At 34.5% G+C, this 21696-nt stretch overlaps 1 long non-coding RNA gene across 1 annotated transcript; it reads left to right on the forward strand.

Moving 5' to 3' along the window:
* Positions 1 to 17131: 17131 nt before the first annotated feature.
* On the forward strand, positions 17132 to 20759 carry LOC140144309 (uncharacterized). The gene is made up of 2 exons (XR_011857864.1): positions 17132 to 17199; positions 19049 to 20759. It is a non-coding gene; the product is annotated as an uncharacterized lncRNA (long non-coding RNA).
* Positions 20760 to 21696: the final 937 nt, after the last annotated feature.

The following is a 21696-nucleotide window of genomic DNA, read 5'->3' on the forward strand; positions in this document are numbered from 1 at the left end:
CAAATTGTACCAACCCATAATAGTTTTTTTCTGATCATTTTAATGTAAATTTTGACCAAAGTATCAGCAAATTATGATATAGCAAGATTACACATAAATATAAAATTTGAAAGAGGGACTCTAAATATACATTTAAAAATCCAAAAGCATAAATCAAGAAGTGCATATTACCGGTATTACTATTATTAAAAATGATTTATATTAAATGATGCTCCCCGTCTAAAAAAATCCGGACATTGAGTTTTTTTTTACATGTTTTGCATTTGGAAAATGTTCCATTACAAACCAATTGTCAGACGAATTCGTCTCTATGGATTGTCTGAGTTGATAACATCTGAGGGATAGGCCTATATGAATCCAATATCGTACTAGCTAAAACTACTGTTCTTTGAATGGAACAAAATGCAGATGTTCAAACAAAGTACATGTGAAGATGAGCTCATCTTCTCTGATGTTATGCAAAATATGGTAATATCAAATATCATCCATTTTATTGTTTTATTATTTTATTATTCACAGGGATGTGATTAATTAGCATATTATAAATTTGATGAGGAATTTAAATATTTATATGCCATTGGGTTTTGTGTATAGGGGATGGAGGAAAAAAACTTTGATTGATAATGTCATTAAAATATTAAGATACCCTGCATCTCGTTTCTACTACTCATTATAATTATCATTAAAGTTTTGCTTTTGTAAAGCCTACAATGTTCTTTATAGCACATCTAAAATTCTCCTGCATGCTGAGTGAACATAAAAAGGTTGAATAACACATGGAGATTAAAAAAAAGTAAGTAAACAAAATCAAACGAAACTCGTAATTTGCACAACCTAAACCACAGTGCAGTACATGTATTAAACAGAACAAGATCTTGTTCATGGTTGTTTGTTTAACCATGGATATTAATTATGCTCTTCAAACACATTAAAGGTTCCATGACTTGGCAAACAAAGTTATACACACTTGTGTTTATAATACATACAGTCTTCACAGTCACTCCAGGCTGTTTTGGATCGGGGGGGGGGGGTCTGCTTGATCAGCAAGAGAGATATTTCTCCCATCTTCTGGTATTACAGTAAAGCTATCATTTGCTGCATATTTTGCTCAAATTTGCACTTCTTACATGATTGTAATTGCCCAATACTATCTGAAATACCATGTAAAGGACTAAGCCTCCAAAGTAAAATTTAGAGGTTTTATAATAAAACTGGGATCCCCAAAGCTCCACAGTTAAGCGGCTAAGTCGGTTTTTTACTTTTTACCTCATTATTTTCGCTTAGTTAAAACTGAGACTAGTAAACCTGAGACTGTTGGTTTACTAGTCTCAGGTTAAAATGATCAGAGACCCCCTTGACAGTAGACTATGCCATAGTCGAATTTTATTTAAAAATATGTTATTATTAGTCATGATGAACCCATTTCGTTGAATACAAAATCATACTGATGTTTATTAAAATTAAAGTATATTTAATAATAAAATGGTCATAAAGAGTTAAAAATATCAGATAATTAGTGACAATAAAAGTAACTGAATGCAACATTATCTTGCATAATTATAATGGCTCACTTTAATACTGAACAATTCTGATTTTGGAAGTACCAGTTTATTGATAGCGAACCCCGAAAATCCTGGAAGCTAACAGAGGGAGTGCGGTGACTGAAAAGATCAGATACAGATGTGAAAATCTATCAGTTGCACACAAATCAATATAAATCAGAGTTTTATGCTTAAATGTAATGGCCAGAGTATGCAAAATGGGCAAGTGGACTACGGAGAAGTCTACCTTGACAGATAAAGTGTTACTAGGACCGTAGCAGTAATATTATGTAATCATAGTAAAAAAAAAAAAAAAAGAAGAACAAAATTAAAATTTTACCAAAATCGTACATTATGTCTTTTATAATCTCCAAAATAGGAAAGATAAATGGTCTATGGTAAAACCAAATTTATCGAACGTAATCAAAACAATAAAATTATTATTTGGCCAAAACAACAACAACAACTCTGTCCCTGCCCCTTTGAGGGATTCTGATTTTCGCCAGCTAAGAGCTGGCTATCTAATCGGAGATCGTCTTTGTTTGCTAAAGAGATTACGGGGTACTAGCATTGGTTTGAATTACTTTGCGGAACTTTTATGGTGAAAATATATATGTAAGACCTGTTATTCGATTTGTAAGAAAAAGAAAGTATGCTTTGCCGTTTCAACGAATGAAAACGAGTGAGAATTTCAAAAGTTATGGTTTGAAGGAAATATAACATTAAAAGTTATATATATGCCAGGCCTATAATAGTTTCCACAGCATATCAACGAAAGAAAATGATAGTATCCTTGTTATCAGGCGTTCTTAGATTTACATTTGCAGACCTCCTGGAGATCAACACAGCATGAGATGTGAGTGTATTGATAATAACATGATTAAAACCTTTATGGACCTAAAAGTCAAAGTAAAAATATCCTATATCCTGTATCGTTTTATGGATAAAAATGACTCAAAATGTCATTTATGAAATAATTGATATCTTAAACATCAGTTTTGTCTTTTCAACAGGAAAAATTCGATGTAATTTCAAGGCCTATTTTTGATATGGGTACAATTGATATACATGTAGGCCTATTGAACAATATCAGTCTTTATACATTTTATAATGTGCTATGTATAAATTGCGAATTAATATATAAATTAATATAAAATTAATGTGCATGTATAAGGCAAGTAGGATGGCAGTTTTTAGCCAATTAACTAAAAACTGCAGTGTATTTCTTTATATTAATAATGAGCTAAGGGTGGCCTAAAAGGCAGAAAAGACAAAAGACAGAACAATTTGGAGTAATTAATTAAAGAGTTGACAGGAAGTTATAGGAGTTAATGTTTGGTTTTCTGTGTGCATGTTCTTATCATTGATGGTTTGGAGCAGGCGGCGAATGGCATGATAGAGCCGGCAACTTGTGAAACGGCCCGGCCGTATGGCATTTTCCAAATACTCGGTTAGTTTTGTGGGGTTCATTATCGAACCCCCATGGTTTTAGCTTGTATTTATATTATTTATTAACATAAAGGCCTATTTGTTTGTGAAATTTCAAGCGTTTTAAATTGTCAAAATAATCCCATTCAATTACACGGTTGACGATGAAAATGCAATGCAACCACCACCTGGTTTGGTGGACTGTCATCCCGGACTGTCATGGAACATGATGGATCATAAAAAAGAGTGATCCTAAAAATGCCTTCCACCTAAACTAATTACAAGACCTCTTCTGCATTGAAGCTGGCTTCCCCTTTTAAAGGGAATGTGTATCTTCTTCTTTTATTTCTTACATAAAAGTGGAAAATTAAAGTTAACATATTGGCAATACAATTTGCTTCCTCCTCTTAATGATAAATTTTGCATTGTAGAAAAAAATAAAAATGAAAAAGTTCTCCCCTTTTTAAAGTTTTTTTCTGTCAGTGTCGTTTTTAGCTGTGGGCCTACTATGGAATGCAGCCTGTAGTGTAGAGGTGTATCTTACTGACTTGCTTTTAATACTGACTTTCTAACCTTTTATAATTTTATAATATATAGTTACCCCTTTGGCTCTAAAATCATAATTGCAAGACTCTGAATTTGTAAAGCTATGAAGACCATACCGAATACTGGCCACTCGTCCTTTATACCGTATTTAAATAAAAGTCTCCCCTCCATAAAGTACCACGGGGCAATTCGCAAAATAATACCATAACACATGTGATATGCTGAGGAAGCCTGATTACCTTTTTAAAATAGCTGAGTGAGAGGGTTTTCAATGAAATATTTTTTCATGTCAGTGAAATGATGCCATTTGCCCCCACATCTCATATGCACAGTTTATCCCTTACATACCCTGTGTCTTGAATAGCTATATAGCTCAACCCTGTGGTTAAGAGGCTAGGAAATAATTCCTAATATCTCAGTTTGTATGCCTTTATCTAATCTTGCCCCACATGACAACTTACTATTTAGCCCTTAAACCCAGCAAAGAGTCTGCTCAGTGTAGGAATTTTTAGCCTTTTTTTTTTTATTTGTTTGCAATTGGCTTATAGCCATCACATGCTGACAATGCACATAACTGATTGGTTAATCAAACTAGCCGGTCATGGTCAGGCCTAATCACAAAGTAAACATATCATCTGTAAATAAAACTATGCAGCAGGCGACTTACTTCAGAAAAGGTTCAATATAACTACATTGCATAAAACTAAGTCCATTATCTATAGTTAATTGGTCAAATGTTTATTGACTCTTGTAATAACCCATGTGTAGTAACCTGTATAATATTAGTGTTCATAAAAGCAGGACTATGAAACAAATATCCCTGACCCTGACAAAAACTAGCAAGAGCAAATGGCTGTGTAATTTGTTTACTTTAGTAATAAGGCATCTTGCATACATGTACAATTTTCATTTTATTTTATTTATTTTATTTATTTATTAGACTTTATACTTCGTAGTTTATAGCCAAATTTGTTTCCTGGAGGTGGCTTAATAAAATTCCTTTAAAAAGGAATGGGGCGCCCAATGTGAGCTTGGTCGTGATGTATTGAATTTCATGGTGTTTAGATTTGGTATTATTATCTCATGAAACCCGGTGACACCTCATTATAGAAATCAGACCTGTTGATAGGTTGTTCAGGGATAGCCTTTTCCAGTCACGAATTGGGCCAGAAAGTTTTGCTACTTTGCAACGCAATAAAAACCCTACATGTAAATGCAAAATGAGATCCTGTAGTGTAGGTGGCTTCGAGGTGGCTTAAAAAACTAAATGCAAAATGAGGTTTAAAAAAAATATTGTTTTTCAGAGTCAAGACACAGGTATCATTATTAAGCCTCATATCACTTATTTATTGTCGAATAAGTGCACTTTTTTTTAGTGCAGAGTAGGTTAGATATGAATATTAAATGTTAGACCAAAGTAGCTCAAAGTATATGTACTATACACCTGATCCGTGAACTTATCTTTTTTAAAGACAAATTCTTGTTTGTGTAAAAACTGAAGCATCATAATGTGTAAGAATATTTGAATATTAACTGTACATCATATATAGCGATTCGTGATACCCAATCATGCTTCAGTTTATGTGGTTTAGGAAGCAGAGAATTTATTTCAATTTTATATACGCCAAAATATTTTCTTAATAATAAAAATTAACACTGAATTGATGGCGGAAATTTTATGTAAAATTTACGTAGGTCCCCACTAAAGATTACTGTTTCGTCTTAATGGGAATTTAATCTTTTAATATCTGAAAGAACTTTGGGGACCTACGTGGACTACGAATCCAGACCGTCTTACAAGAAAAATGGTAGGCTAGGCTCCCTACCTTGCAGGGCACGTGCATGCACAAAATGAATTGTGTATGTATCATAGGCCCCTCGCATTGTTTGTATGCGCAGAGAAGATGATCATCTTCTCTGGTATGCGCCTGAGAATTCAACAATATTAATAGGCCTAATGGTAGCTCTACACATTAATGTTTTTAAGCAGATAAAATTCCAAAATACAGGGTGTCCCAGAAAAAATTACCGGGAGAATGAATTTGGACGTAAGTCGAGAAATAGACATCCAAATCCAAAAATCTAAATATCAGCGTGTAGCCCATCTTATTATGCATATTATACGCTAATTTTACTTGAATCGGTTGAATGATTGCGAAGAAATGAGCGATTACATAACGCATGCGTCAATTCACTTCATTCCAAGTTTGAAAGAAATATCATTCAACACAATGCGCACTAGTGGTTAAACTGTTAATGGGCTTCATATTTTATTCCGAGAAATCATTTCCTTCTTTTAAACAACCTGTTTCTTGCAAAACATTTTATTCAAATTTTAAAACCTTCAGCATATTGAAAATGAAAGCTTGCATGTAAGATGCATGATGCTCGGTACTTGTAACTATCTTTTTTCGTGAATGTTGATACAAATGTTGCATAAAGAATTATTGCATTAAGAATTCCGGCTGGCTTAAAAAATTTCTCACACACGTTAAGGCGATTTAATACCCCGATTTTCATCAGTACCCATCTTCTTTTTTTTGTTGCAAATTTATGAAGTATATTTATATGTTCATCATCTCATGTCCTGAACTTATAAAATATCTCTACATACAAAGTGGTTTTAAACCATTTTAGAAAATCATTTTAGCCCTATATATTTTTTTGTTTACTGTATCCTGGTAACTGAGATGTGTGTTTCATAACAAACCATAATATAATTCTATTGAACATGTTCAAGTAGAATACATGAATAGAATACATTAAATCCTTTGTTATACTATCTATAGAAATGTACTCACTGATTATAACACTGAATAAATTAAATCCCCCCTAATCTCTTCCACATAGACAATTCAATACTACACCATGTCTATATCTTCTATAATATGTTGTTAGGAAAAGAGATTAAAAAAGGCTATAAGGTCATCAAAGGTCAGGTTATAGGTCAATTGGTTCAGGTCAAATTCAGGCATCCATTTTGAATACATGTGATAGTCTGTGGATATCATACATGTCATAATGAGGCATCAATTTTGATATTTTGTCTGTTACTGGATATATAATGGAAATGTGTGAGGTGGATATACTAAAATACCTTGGGATGTAAATAGTGAGTACAATTTAGATTGCCTAGTTCAGTTGGATTGGGCAAATAAATATAAAATAGTTACCAAAATCATAAAAATGAAGCTTACGGAAAACTACCTAATATGGTGGTATAGGTGACAAAAAATACAATCTTTTTGAACATTGCTGTAGTGTGGTTGTGGTAACCTGTTACCTATGGCTTAATTAAGTTTCAGTGACATAGTGTCACAAGTTCAAAATACAAAATATAGCTCGACATTGAAAATAGAAGCATTTTAACCGGTTCGTTTTTTGATAGTTGTGGAGCACCAAGTTCATGAAGTCATAAAAGAAATCAGGAACCACTTATTCCCATTTTACATATCAACTTTATTTCCCTAATATGTTAGCAACACATATCCAAAATTTTAACGAAATCCGTTGATAGTAAGCTTTCCAAAATGAAGTGAATTTAAATCATCAGTGATGTACCTCCTTTTGGCTTCTATCTTCAAAAGCATGTAAGCTACATTGATACCGATGCCACCAATAACACGAGAAGATTTGCCCATGCACTTTGCATATCACTTTGTCAATTTTTTTTTTGTAATTTCTTCACAAATGCAAAAAAATGCAAAAAAAAATCAATGGGTGTAGTACCCCCTTAATGTTTTTGGAATATTTCCGAGAAATTGTAATGCAAAGTCTAAATCTTTTAAAAGTTCAACAATAATGTTTCATGGTATCAAAAATCACACGTAATGCTGTATGCACTTGATCATTTTCATTCTTGGCTCAGATGTTCTTTGGAAAGTTAAAATATAACATATTTGCACAGTGAACCTAAGGAATTCAAGTTGGAAAGCTTCCAATTGCAGAAATCAAAGTTTTCTCGGACAAACTGTTATTCATCTTCAGTGGAATATAAAAATAGTGGATTATAAAATAGATAATGTGGACTTAATTCAATGAGATACACAAACTTTAGGAAGCGGTGAGCGAGTGTGAAAAAAGCGCCTGTTGATCAAACTTGGAATGAACTGCATTGATGCGCGCATTATGTAATCATTAATTTCTTCGCAACCAGTCAACCGAATCAAATAAAGTTTTCGTATGTGATGCACAAGAAAATAGGCTATGCGATACATTTTAAATATTTTGATTCTGGTGTCTATTTCTCGACTTACGTTCAATTTCATTTACTCGGTAATTTTTTCTGGGACACCCTGTATGGTACATGATGCAGTCATGTCTACAGTGGAATTCACCACGACCTTTGCAGGACTTAAACCCCATTAAAAGCTATTAAACCAAGATAACACTCATTGAAAACAGCTCAACTGATTAAATCATATCTTCTCTGGTTAAATACACACAACATATGTTTCTGCTTTACATGTACAATGGAGCAATGAGCTGGTATTATAGTTTCAGTTGGGTGAACGATTATAAAGCGAACGCTAGAGAACAATTCTGTGTGGGCTTTTGTTTACGAAATGAGACAATACTCTGCTTATTGTTAACCAGCGTTCTTGAAAATGAGAAGCATGGTGGTTTGCAGACTTAACACAGGTTGGAAATAATTTCTTCATATTTTTTGGTGTTATCTGTCGTTTACATATCCTTCCTAAAACACCAAAGTACGAATATTTCCAAACATCTAAATTAGCTAAAAATTTAGGACATGTTACAAAACTACATTTTCTAGAATTGGCCGGTTATTTTTCACACACCGACGTTAACTAGGCAATTACCCATACTTCTAACGTACGCTATTTGTAGAGGTTACGCGTCAATGGTAAGAGCACTGTGTGTTGTGTATAGGAAAATGGACAGTAACTGCAGTATGACGTTTTCTGTCTTTGCTTGTCACGTGGTATGTTGAAGTAATGAAGTAATTGAAGTTGTGATTATATGTTCAAATTTTCAAGATGGCCCCAACAAGTCAGTTGGCCGAGCGGTAAACAGGGTACAGGCGCTGGTAATATGTCGATACTGTATAGACCTTTTTCCCTCTTTCCCATCATGCACTATTCCAGGGGGGTATGAGTGTCGCAAAATACATCATCTCCCCGGGGGAGTACAGAGTTATGTTCATCACATTCTGGAATACGGACATTTCGACTGGTGCCTTCATCACAAAAAGGAATCCCCGATAATGATGATAATGGCGCCACCGTCACTAATACCTTTCGGGGCAAAAACAACATTTCTATGCCTTATGGACATGGTGTATTCACCCAAAAAAGTTTCCTGTTATTGAAACCTAACTTTGCATACATTTTATAGACCTAATGGTGAAAAACTGATGACGGGACACGCAGTGATATTTTACCGGCATCCGTTTCACTTTTTTTTCGGAGTTGAAAATAAAACGAACACAAAATCTCTTACACAGATGTTCTGCATCGCTCCGTAACTGCATCACTCGTGTATTCAATTATTGCATAATTAGTAACATCGATGGCCTTTACGATAATCCGCATATATGGAATCAGTATGCCCATATTAAGACAAAATAATTGCAAAGGCCTGGCAAAGACCATCGGATGCACACGATCTATGAGGTTGATGAACTACGTCATACCCCCCTGGAATAGTGCATTGTGGGATAGAGGGAAAAAGGTCTATACATGATAGCGGTGCAGCGTGGGTTCGAGCCCCACCTCTGCCGAACTAAATTTCCTTTTTTTTTAAATTTCATATTATGTTAGGGAAATGTGGCTGGGGAATTTATGTATGACGAAGAGTGGTGTGGGTCGATAGGTTCATCCCCTGCAATGGTGATCCCCAGCCCGACTTGGGTCTTCACTCTTCATTCTAGCTTGTGCGAAGATTTTGTTTTTATAGGCCTATTTGTTTAAAACAGCATCACACTCACTCCCACAGCCCACACCCCCACACACAACGCATGCGCATCACAGTATAGACATATGATATCCCTATTATCATTGATTAAATATTTTGAGCTCAAAATGTAGAAATATACACTTTGAGCTCATCTTATAATAATAGCTATAACAGGGCAAGGAAAGAACTAGGTCACTTTATTATTACTTGATTCATGTCGTATTTTATTCATAGGCTACATGTCGTATGTATACGGACGTTGAAACTTTAAAAAGTAACAGTCCCCAACGAATTTAGATATGAGCTCTTTGATGTCCACTCCCCAATCAGGGAATTCCCTTTTAACAAAGGACCACCTGCGTAGTACAAGGTACTGCAGCAAGGTTGCACTCGTTCTACTTGATGTGGCTTCATGTATTTATCATGCAGCCTATTATAAATATATCTATTTCATTCAAATACAGGTATGTATTTAATATAAAAACAACATTTGAGGCTTTAGGTATTTTAGTCTCAGCTCAAACCAAAGTAAGAAAGTTTGAATTCTTATGTACCGTAAACGTTCGCCTAATGGCGCACATGGCTCCTTTGCCTTGGGGTAAATTTCATGTACGAAAGGCAAAATCAAGTTGCTCTGATTGAGATTAAAATAGACTTGTTGCAGAGATATATGCAAAATAATCTTTAATTTCAAAATTTGAGCCAAATCGGACAAACGGTTTTTGAGATATTGCTGTTGAAAGATTCTTTGTATTCTATTGTTTTTGCCAATATATTGATGAAGTTAATGAGGAAAATTGGCATAATGTGCTCATGAATATTCATGTTTGCCAATATTATACCAATATCTTATGAATAAACCTTCATACTACTTTTATTTTATATGATTTTGACATGAAACTTTGCCAATGTGTTTCTATGGCCTAAAACATTAACATGTGATTTTCCCGCCCATCTAATTTGCATATTTGCATAATTAATTAGCATTATACTTAAGGCTAATTAATTATGCAAATATGCAAATTAGATGGGCGGGAAAATCACATGTTAAAGGTTTAGGTCATAGAGACACATTGGCAAAGTTTCAGGTCAAAATTCATAAAGGTAAAAGTAGTATTAAGGATTATTCATAAAATATTGGGAAAATATTGGCAAAAATTAATATTAATGAGCACATTTTGTCAATTTTCCTCATTAACTTCATCAATATATCATGGCAAAAACAATAGAATACAAAGAATCTTTCAACAGCAATATCTCAAAAACCGTTTGTCCGATTTGGCTCAAATTTTGGAATTAAGATTATTTTGCATATCTCTCTGCAACAAGTCTATTTTAATCTCAATCAGAGCAACTTGATTTTGCTGGTGGGAATTTTGTGGGATGGCGCTTTAAGTTTGTGTCTAAAATACCAGTTATATCAAAGGGGCCATAGCGCCATTAGGCGAACGTTCTACAGACTTCCATTGACAATACAACAATATTCGTGTTGTAAAGTAGGGTAAAAAGATCTAGGCCTCAAGAAAGAAAGAACAGGAATAAATAAAGAATAATTAAGGACATAAAGAAAGAATTTTGCCCTAATGAATTTTTAGAAAGAGCTGAAGCAAGAAACTGATTTTCACATAACAATCCTTTTATAGTTCGAAATGTGTGCTGCCGACAGAGTATGTGTCCCTTTGTGTGGTTCAGTTCATGGACCTAAAGACCCGGTTTAACAAGAATGTTAAAATTATGTTACGCCAATCAAACATTTTTTAGGCCTAATATAGTAGGCCTACATACCACATGTTGTTATTGAAAACCTGTAAGGAGAGCAGCAACCCTTCACAAAAGAGAAGCTTAATTTTAGTGGTTACCTAGGATACCAACACCAGTAGCGTGCGCAAAGGGGACAGGGGGATGTGCCCCCCTTTTGTCAAAAAGTTCGGGGAAATAATGCACCCAATCGGGGGAAACTGGGGAATTAGTTATTAAATTTTAAAACAGTCAGAGAACCGAGACCCTGAAATGAACCAGACTTTGAAAACCTGCGTACGTTACTGCCAGGCCCGTACGCAGGATTTTTTTTGGGGGGTGCTGATTTTGAAAAAGTGGACTTTTTTCCAAAGGGGGGGGGGCGATTTTGTGAAATGTGGACTTTTCCCCCAAAATTTGGACCTTTTTTGACCAAAAAACCATAAAAACCTGATTTTTTTGCTCGCTACGCTCACAAATGCTTCAATTTTGGGACTTTTTGTATACTTTTGCTTTTTGTAAAAATTTGGGGAGGTGCAGTCGCACCCCACCCCCCCCCCGTGCGTACGGGCCTGGTTACTGCCAAACACACGCCTTGGTGGTGGGCCTATATTAGGCCTATACATGTAAAACATCATAGATGACTTGGAATAAATGCAGATAAAGCAAATATAATGTAACCTTTACAACAATAAACACCTATACACGCCTAAAATAACTCTAAAAACCCTAACATGGAATTAAAGACTTTTTGGTAGTCAATTGAAAAATTCAAACTTATTTGTGTAATTTTAGATACCCTCTATAGAGGGCGATGGAATTCCAGATTTTATTTGGTAAGTCAATTGAAAATTCCAACTTTTTTTTGATAATTTTTAAAAACCCTCTGTACCCCTCCACGGAATTCCAGACTTTTTTGCTAGTCAATTGAAAAATTCCAACATTTTATTTAGGTATCTTTAGAAACCCTCTATAGAGGGCAATGGAATTCAGATTTTTTTGGTAAGTCAATTGAAAATTCCAACTTTTTTTTGACAATTTTAAAAAACCCTCTATACCCTCCATGGATTTCCAGATTTTACATGCACTAAACAGGGCCGGAAATCCAGGTTTCTTCCTCAAGTATGCTTTGGAATTCCAGACATTTTAGGAAAAAAAATTTTTGCCCTCTATAGGGGGGTGCATGTTTTATCTGGAATAGCCCAATGTGAGCGTGCAATCAGGAAATTTCGCATATTTGAACGTTTCTATACTGTTTTCCTAAGCATTTTTTAGAGCATGTCAGTTAAAAGGTCAGTGCCCCGTACATGTTTGCCAAAAATGGCTTCCCTTTTTGACCTGCCAAAATTGCATGCTTGCCCCCTTTACGGCTTTGCCAAAAAATTCTTGTCCCAACTTTACCCTCCCCAGTGCTCATATTTATCATGTTTATTCAATTATTGCACATCCCCTGAACCTCATAGGTTAAGACTATGGTGTTAATTTCAAAGATCTATATTGGGTTATCCCAGAAAATAAGTGCACATCTTCTAAAAAAGGAGTAAATTTTCAATAAAAGAAATGTCTTGATTTCCATGTTTACTTCCTGAAAACGACTGGAATTCCAGTTACCAATGTTACTGGCAAATGCTTGGGAATCACGGAATTGTCCGATATGATCTCTCAAATTGAGGATTTCGCGATTTTGAACTGTAATTCTTCTGGATATTTTCGCCTTTAGGCACTTTAAAAGTCGGGATTTCCAACAATCACAAAAATTCCGGAAATTCGAACTCTTCTATCATATACTCGTATAGGGGGCTTGCATCTATTTTATGAAATACCCAACTACCGTATATTTCCGCCGGGGGGGGGGGGCACTCATAGGCCTATATTGACATGATTGAGAGCACCCCTATTTTTCCCGCTACCCCCAAAACATCATTATCTAATTCATGTTTTTCCCTCAAAGATTCAATTTTGTAACAAAATCCTCACTATAAAAAACGCTTATTGATTCTACAAAGTTTTAAGGGCTCGCAGCGATCGCATTATCTAAGATAATTTAAGGAGTTTAGGTTCCCCCAATATCTTGCATGTGTAAAGGGGGGGCAAAGATTTTTTGGCATGTCGAAAGTGGGAAGCAAAGATTTTTTTGGCACGGCCAGGGGGGTGGGCGGCAAGCAATTTTTGGCAGACCATATTTATATGAATTCACCACCCCGGCTTGTGAGAACAGGTTATTGGCGAGTTAAAAAATAGGCCAGTTAGAAAAAGCCGAGTTAAAATGGCGAGTTACCCCTGCAGTGTTTTCCGGAAAGTCCATGCGGCGAGTTGTGAATTTCCGGAAAGTCCATGCGGCGAGTTGTGAATTTCCGGAAAGTCCATGCGGCGAGTTGTGAATTTCCGGAAAGTCCATGCGGCGAGTTGTGAATTTCCGGAAAGTCCACGCGGCGAGTTGTGAATTTCCAGAAAGTCCATGTGGCGAGTTGTGAATTTCTGGAAAGTCCAAGATTTTGAACCAAAAATGCAGTTTTGGTCAAAATTCAAAAACTGATTATTTAAAAAAATTGATGCCATTAATGTATTCTTTGACTCATGTCCGTTCCATAATTATACTTTACCAGATAACTAGTATCAGCCTTGGGACTTCATCATAGTGTTATACTGTAACTCGCCACCGGGACTTCATAGTGTTACTGTAACTCGCCACTGGGACTTCATAATGTTACTGTAACTCGCCACCGGGACTTCATAGTGTTACTGTAACTTGCCACTGGGACTTCATAGTCATGATAGTGTTACCCATGGGAATATCTAAAAATAGCCTGACTCTGTGGGGGGTAACTCGCCTTTTTAACTCGCCTTTACCTAACTCGCCCATATTGTAACTCGCCTAAAACATGCTCTCCCGGCTTGTACACATAATTATTGCACAGCCCCTTATTTCATCGTCAAAGTAGATCACATGGATTTCTCTTTAATATCTCATATCCAGGTCGCAACTATAATTATATTATTTGCGTATTTGATTTGATAAACGGTTCCCCGATAAAGGTTATGTAATCTATTGTATTATTTGTTATATCATATTTGCGAAGGTCCAAAGTTGTCATGTTTATTCACAGATAGGCATAATCTTTATATACAAGGCAAATCGGAGACTTGTTAAAATAGCTGCCTTATGATACATGTATATGCCATAATAATATTGATAACATATTGATGTTACTATAATGTGCAACTTGTCATATAAAGGAGCTATAAGATAGATAGTTGATTGAAACACATTGAAAATGTCAGAATATATTAAACAAAAAATAAAGCATAATAACAATGGCAATTTCTTTCTATCCATAACAGTTAAGGTATGACCAAGAGTATGACTTGAAGCTACTTGAGCAATTTACCTAAGAATAAGCCTGGCCCTGCCCTGTTAGCCCCCAAATGTACAGGGCAAGTGTAGGCCTATATCCACAAAGACGCACTCATTGAACAGAATAATACATGTATACCATCTTATATGAAAGTGATGAAACTCATATAATAACGAACTTCACAATAACAACACAAATGTAATTGTCGTTGATTCAACATGTGCAAGTTAAGTTTTTGTTGATTTGTTTACATCCTTTTTCCCCTCCCCTACTTTTGTCTTACTCCTGCTTTTCCTGCCTTTTCTCTTTTCCTCTTCTCTTTTCTGCATTCGCCATTTTCTTCTATTTTCCCCATGTTTCTATATAGACCTATTCCTTATTTTGTTCTCCTTTTCTCATTTTATTGCTACGGGTCGGAAAAGGCCTGATGGCTAAGGCACTGAAGTGATTTGATTGATATCTATCATAAACAGCTCGATTTGAGCATGTTGAAATGTATGTTTGTAATGGTAAACAATAGTATATTCAAAAAGCAGCAAAGATAATAGTCTTAATAATATAGTTAAACTACAAGATAATATTCCTGTTGCATATAAGTTTTTGCAAGCATATCTATAAAATAACACCCCCTGGATATTTCACAAACTTGTATTTGACGAAAAACATTTTTTTATCTTTAAAAGGTCAAACATCTGACAAGTTCACAACTCATCGAGGTCAGTCTTTTTTTTTAATCAAAATTTTGATATTGAAATTTGATAAGAATTAAATAATTATATAAAAGAGTGAAAGGTAAAATTCTGATCAATATTGTAAGTAGCGAATTACACGGAACTTTTTATCGAGCAAAAGAAAGGCTCAAACTTGAAGCTGCACAATTTGTCTGCCGATGAATATCAGGTAGGTTTACCCTTTTTATTTGTACTTTTCTTATTTTTTTTTTATTAATTGCTGTAAACCCACACGCATGTTTACAACAATTTCAATTAACATGACGTTTAATTAAATCAATTTGACGCTAAAGCATAAGTTTTTATCAGGCATTGTCAGGTGAGTTAACTCTCTTCACGCGGGTGTCGACTGCAATCGACATGTTCCAAATTTTTTTTAAAAATCCAAAAATTTCAGCAATGTAAATTTTCATGACTATATTTGGAATCAACATGAAAAATGCATTAAAATGAGTACAAAAAGCCTGGTATTGGTTCAGTAGTTCTTAAGATATAGCTCTTGATATTTTGAGAAAATATTTTAAAACTAACTTTTTCCGCTGAAGCGCATGGCTATCATGGCTAAATAGCACGCAGTGCATCAACACTCTTCGTTTGTTTGTATTGTTCTTGTTCTTTTACTAAATTGCTTTAAACCCACATGTTTACAACAATTTCAATTAATACACGTGTGAAGTTTAATTAAATCAATTTGACGCCAAATGGTAATGAACATGGGACATTGTTAGTAGTTTTTAAAGAAACTCATGCAATTATTATAATTACACTTTGTTTGTTACTTTGTTAGGTTTCATTGTATGAAGTTAAGTCGTAGTCATGGACGCAAACAGAATTAACTTCCTCTGTTCTACATACAATGTCATTTCTGTATGTTGCTTTTCCAATATCGTATGATTGTGTAATTGAATTGGCATGGCCCGCATGGGCTTATGCTATGCTGTATTACAACGCTTAAGGTAACTAGCAACATTAAAGGTGTTGCGATTTGGTAGTTCACAGCATCTTGCGAATGGTAGTGAACTTTGGTAAAAATTGCATTGATTATTTCATAGCGAGTTATAGCGAGTGTGTAGAAGAATTCAAATATCACAGATATATTTTTGTAGGTCCTGTGGTTCTTGAGTTATGATGTAAAGAGGGTTGAAACAACAACACTGCAAAAACAAGTGTTTATATTTAAACACCATATTGTGTTTATTAGAGCAACACTTAATAAACACATAATTCATGTTAATGTTCTATGTTCATAAATTAACACTTGGTGTTATATTACAAACATTAATGTTTGTAATATAACACCAAGTGTTAATTTATGAACATTAGTGTTAGAACCATTAACATTAGTGTTAGACCATTAACATGAATTATGTGTTTATTAAGTGTTGCTCTAATAAACACAATATGGTGTTTAAATATAAACACTTGTTTTTGCAGTGAAGTGGGATCGTATGAGCCAAGTTCCAGTCAAATTTGGCGGTGTTTGGAGCCATTTAACTGGATAGGCCTACATGCAATGTACTTCGTAATTTTAATACAACGATCTTATCGGAATTATAAAGGCTATGGGGCGGAAGTGACACCCATATGAAGCCTTGGGATCATCTCCATATAGAGCCCATAACATTCCTCTTGTGTGTCACTGTCAGCTTTATTTGTCTCAATATAGCAAAGTAAGAGACAATAAATCTCAATCGTGAATAAACTAAAAATAAAGAACAAAACAAAAGAAACAAATAAATAAACAGCAAACAAACATAAAGAAACTAGTCAAACGATATACTATCGGTTTCTTCCATCAACTATCGTACCTCATTAATATCACTGGACAATAATGTCACATTTTATTTATCTATTTTTTTGGGTATTCTTGTTACAGAATGAATGTATCAGTGCCTTGCATTATTTTACTGGCGGCTGTACATCTGTCAGTCTCACAGCCAGGTAGGTAGTACACGGTAAAAAACTGTTAAATACTCTTCTAAACACTAAATTTCACCACGTTTCTAAACATGTTTAACTCCTAAAAACTAATGTCAAATTCCAAGAATTTGAATGCCCAATTCGAATTCCAAATTCCAAGAGTGTTTAATTTTTAACGTAAGCCATCAAATTTCAAAACATGTTTAGATAGCAATTAAACATGTTTAGAAACGTGATGGTGCAAATTTTATATTTAGAAAAGTGTTTAAAGTCCACTTCTTTTTATTTTTTTTCTTTATTTTTTTCTTTCTTTCTTTCTTTCTTTCTTTCTTTCTTTCTTTCTTTCTTTCTTTCTTTCTTTCTTTCTTTCTTTCTTTCTTTCTTTCTTTCTTTCTTTCTTTCTTTCTTTCTTTCTTTCTTTCTTTCTTTCTTTCTTTCTTTCTTTCTTTCTTTCTTTCTTTTCTTTCTTTCTTTCTTTCTTTCTTTCTTTCTTTCTTTCTTTCTTTCTTTCTTTCTTTCTTTCTTTCTTTCTTTTTCTTTCTTTCTTTCTTTCTTTCTTTCTTTTCTTTCTTTCTTTCTTTCTTTCTTTCTTTCTTTCTTTCTTCCTTCTTTCTCCCACACACTCACATACCAATTCAACGCATAACACGCATTATAGAGTTTATAGTCAATAGCGACTCCACATACCCCAATGCCCGATGATTATACATGTGAATCCAGAGGACGGTAAACGCACATTACAACGCACTCAGTACGCCAGTGACCACTTTATCGTTCGATTGATACATGTTGCATGTTGAAATCAGCATTTAATTCAAAATACACCTTTTTGCTTTGAAATCAATTTTCTCAGTCAAATAAAAAACAATAATTAAAAAATAAAATAAAAACATGGCACTTAGATATACCCTTTAAAAAAAAACCCTGGTGTTAAAATTAGACATGAAATTGTGTCTTTTAGTGCAAGGTGTTTTATTTTTATAGGCCTCAACTTCACCCGTGAGCTTTTTTTTAAATTAACTTTTTAGCGTTTCAAAATAATATAGTTCGCTAAAGAAAGACTAATTTTTCCCACCTCTATAATAAAATAAATTTTTGTCAGAATATCCGTTTTGATTTCACCTTTTCTTTTCACTTGCGACTGCCAAAAATGTCCAACTCAGTACTCCATTTCTAATATAACCAGCAGAAATAATCGATATCTCATTAGAGAATGAATTTGGAGAAAACCTTCTGATAATTACAAACACTCGCTGAGCAGCAAGACCTTCCCTCTAAGCTTTTAATCCGATAAGCTGATTATCTATTTGTTTTCATGAATTGTAAGACATTCTTTGATGTATTACTGAGCTCAATCATCTGAAATTACTGGAGCGTGAGCCACCCAGGCTGGTGGCTCAGCATAGTATTTTATTAACAGAAGGTTTTCTCCAAATTCATTTCCTAATGTGGCTTGCAAAATCATCCTTCCATGGGTACATTTGCGAGTTAATTTTGTAAAAATATGAAGTCGGAATTGAAAGATGGTGTGATCAAAACCTGACAATAGCCTATTATAAATGGTTTCAACGTCTCACTGAAAGTCTTTTGGATGACTTACAGTTCTATACTGCGACAATTTTTTACGTGTTTCTTTATTTTTCTTATGTGCATTTTTTGTTGCAATCTTAAGATAGATAGGCCTAGATAGATAGATTTGAATAAGAGTATATTACGTTAACGTACCGTTACGTTATGCTACGCAAGTTATGTTCACATCAACGTCATGTCCATATCGGGAATGGAGAAAACGATAGAATGACAAGCAGTCATCAGGTAAATACCTTCCATTCCAACTATTCTTTGCTTGAATTTTTTATTATTATTACAGGATCGGAAAAACCTGCCTTTTCCGTATCCCTCGCCTACCACCAGCTACCAAATTATGGCGGTCAGGTGGCCAGATTTGACACAGTCCACGTCGATATTCCCGGCCACAGTTACAACACAGGTACAGGTGTGTTTGCTGCACCCGAACAAGGGACCTACGTGTTCAACGTCAGTGCGCTAAAGTACCTGAAGGGCAACAAGATGTTTGTTAGATTGAGGCATAATAACAAGGACGTCGCCAGCTTGTATAGTGATTCTGCTGGAAACGGACAGAACATTAGCCACACGGTGATCTTGTATTTGGAGAGAGGAGACCAGGTTTGGGTGTTTCTTGATACCAATGGTGAAACCGAGGATGATTGTGGTTTGAACGGAAATGGTTATTCCACATTTTCGGGTTTCATGCTATAGGGTGTGTATAATCAAGGTTGTCATCGCGGACATTAATATCTTATTTTTGATTCTCGGTATACCGTACAACCTCGTCTACAAGCATAATAGTGTTTTTTTGTGAAAGCTAAATTAATCCAGGCGCCATCCATCGACATAATTATTATTGTAAGACCAATCTATTGTATTGGCATATTTTCGGCTGTGTCGTATTAATTTTGCTTTCATCAAAAACAAAACACTCTATATGCTTGTAGACGAGGTTTTACGGTATTTATATAATCTGAAAATTGGTAGCTAAAGACTAATACGGTATTCTTAAAGGAGTATTTTGTGATCCTAGCATGATGCTCTTTTTATGACATTTCTCAGTAGATATCCACAAAAAAAGCTTATTCCCAAAATTTCAGTTGATTCTGAGTTTTCGTATGCGAGTTATGCATATATGATTATGTGTATCATACTGCTCCATAGACAATGTGTTGTAATTTCGTTCTGGTATACCAGAACGAAATTCAAATTTCACGATATCTTTGCAAAACGAATTAATCTGCAATAAATTGTTTGTACATAAACATTATGTAGTCAGAGGTTTCCAGTGATATAAAAATCTCAACTTTTTTTTTTTTTGAAAAGTGGGGGATGATGCTGTGGATCACGAAATGCCCTTTTAACTTAATATTTGAGAACTTTGAAAACTTGGAAATCAGCTTTTTTTCTTGTCATATATGGTGAACTGTACTATTGCTAACGGACTTCATGATTTTAAGAAAAACACGTACGCTGTAAATCATACATGTAATTATATACCGTGTGTCAGAAGTCTGTTCCTCCCCCATAAGAAAACCATTTTAACATGCTTTAAATTAAACTCACACAATTAATTTGATATTAATTTGTTACTGGTTATTGTTTTGCATTAATATAAATGTCACTTAGCAATTTGTTGTCTTTTTATGGTCGATAACTTCCGAAAGTCTGCAAACCTCGGTTTTTCCATTGAAAATCAAGGTTTGCAGACCTTTAAATATGTCAAACATACAAAATTAGCTCTAAAATTCTAGAACAACGGCCGACAATTTTTTTTCGCTGCAATGAGCCTTGCGGTTCATTGCAGCTAGTAGCCCAAAGGCAAATAAACATAGGGGGTACTTCCAAATTGATGCTATATGCTCCAGGGGAAGTCAGAATATAGGCGGAACGGACTTTAGACACACGGTATATTTAAACGTTTTGTAATGCAAACCGAATGTTTAGAATTTAAACATGTTCTATAGTTAAATCCATTAAAAATAAAATCTTCCAATAGCTAAAACATTTGACATCGAAACATGTGTGTATATTTTTTTTGTATATCATTTCTATACATAGGCCTATATAAACTCCTAATGATCAGGTGAACAGTTAGTATGATTATGTGGTTAAGGGATCTGGAATGAACGTTTTGAGCGTTTCGACAGTATGTTTTGTGGGACATGCAAATGAGAGCACATCAGACATATCGAATTGCATTCTGAATACGAAGAATGTCTTTCTGATATCAAATAATTTTCATTTTTTGAAAATCACGATATAATACAAATTTTTATGACAAATTATTAAAATTTGATATTTTTCACATTTTTGATATATACGGTAACAGCCCTCGAAGTAAATTTTATAAATCTAATAATATATTCTTAAAGTGTATGTAGCTGGCAGGAAAAGCCGACGATCAATTGAAAAATTTGACCTTTCATATTGAAGATATGGCTTTTTTTCCCAAAAGACCTAATTTTTTTTTGGTGTTTTGGGAAAAAAATCCATATCTTCAATACGAAAGGTCAAAATGTTCAATTGATCGTCGGCTTTTCATCCCACCTACATACACTTTACGTACATATTATCAGATTTATAAAGTTTACTTCGAGTACTGTTAAATATCAAAAATATCAATTTTAATCATTTGCCATAAAATGTGTATTACATTGCGAATTTCAAAAAATCTAAATTATTTGATATCATCAGGACATTCTTCGTATTCAGAATGCAATTCGATATGTCTGATGTGCTCTAATGTCCCACTATAAATACTGTCCATAGGTTCATACCCCACCCCTTAAACAACATGAATTGATAATCAAATAACAATTTTTGCTTGACAATACCCATAAGTTTTTACTTATAATATTCGTCCATCTCAATGATCTCATCAATTTTCCGAAAAACTGACTTCCGGTTATGTGCAGTCTCTTTTACCACACTTCAAAAGTGGGTCGT

This window comes from Amphiura filiformis, unplaced genomic scaffold (genome assembly GCF_039555335.1).
Source record: "Amphiura filiformis unplaced genomic scaffold, Afil_fr2py scaffold_49, whole genome shotgun sequence".
In the NCBI taxonomy this organism is placed as follows: Eukaryota; Metazoa; Echinodermata; class Ophiuroidea; order Amphilepidida; family Amphiuridae; genus Amphiura; species Amphiura filiformis.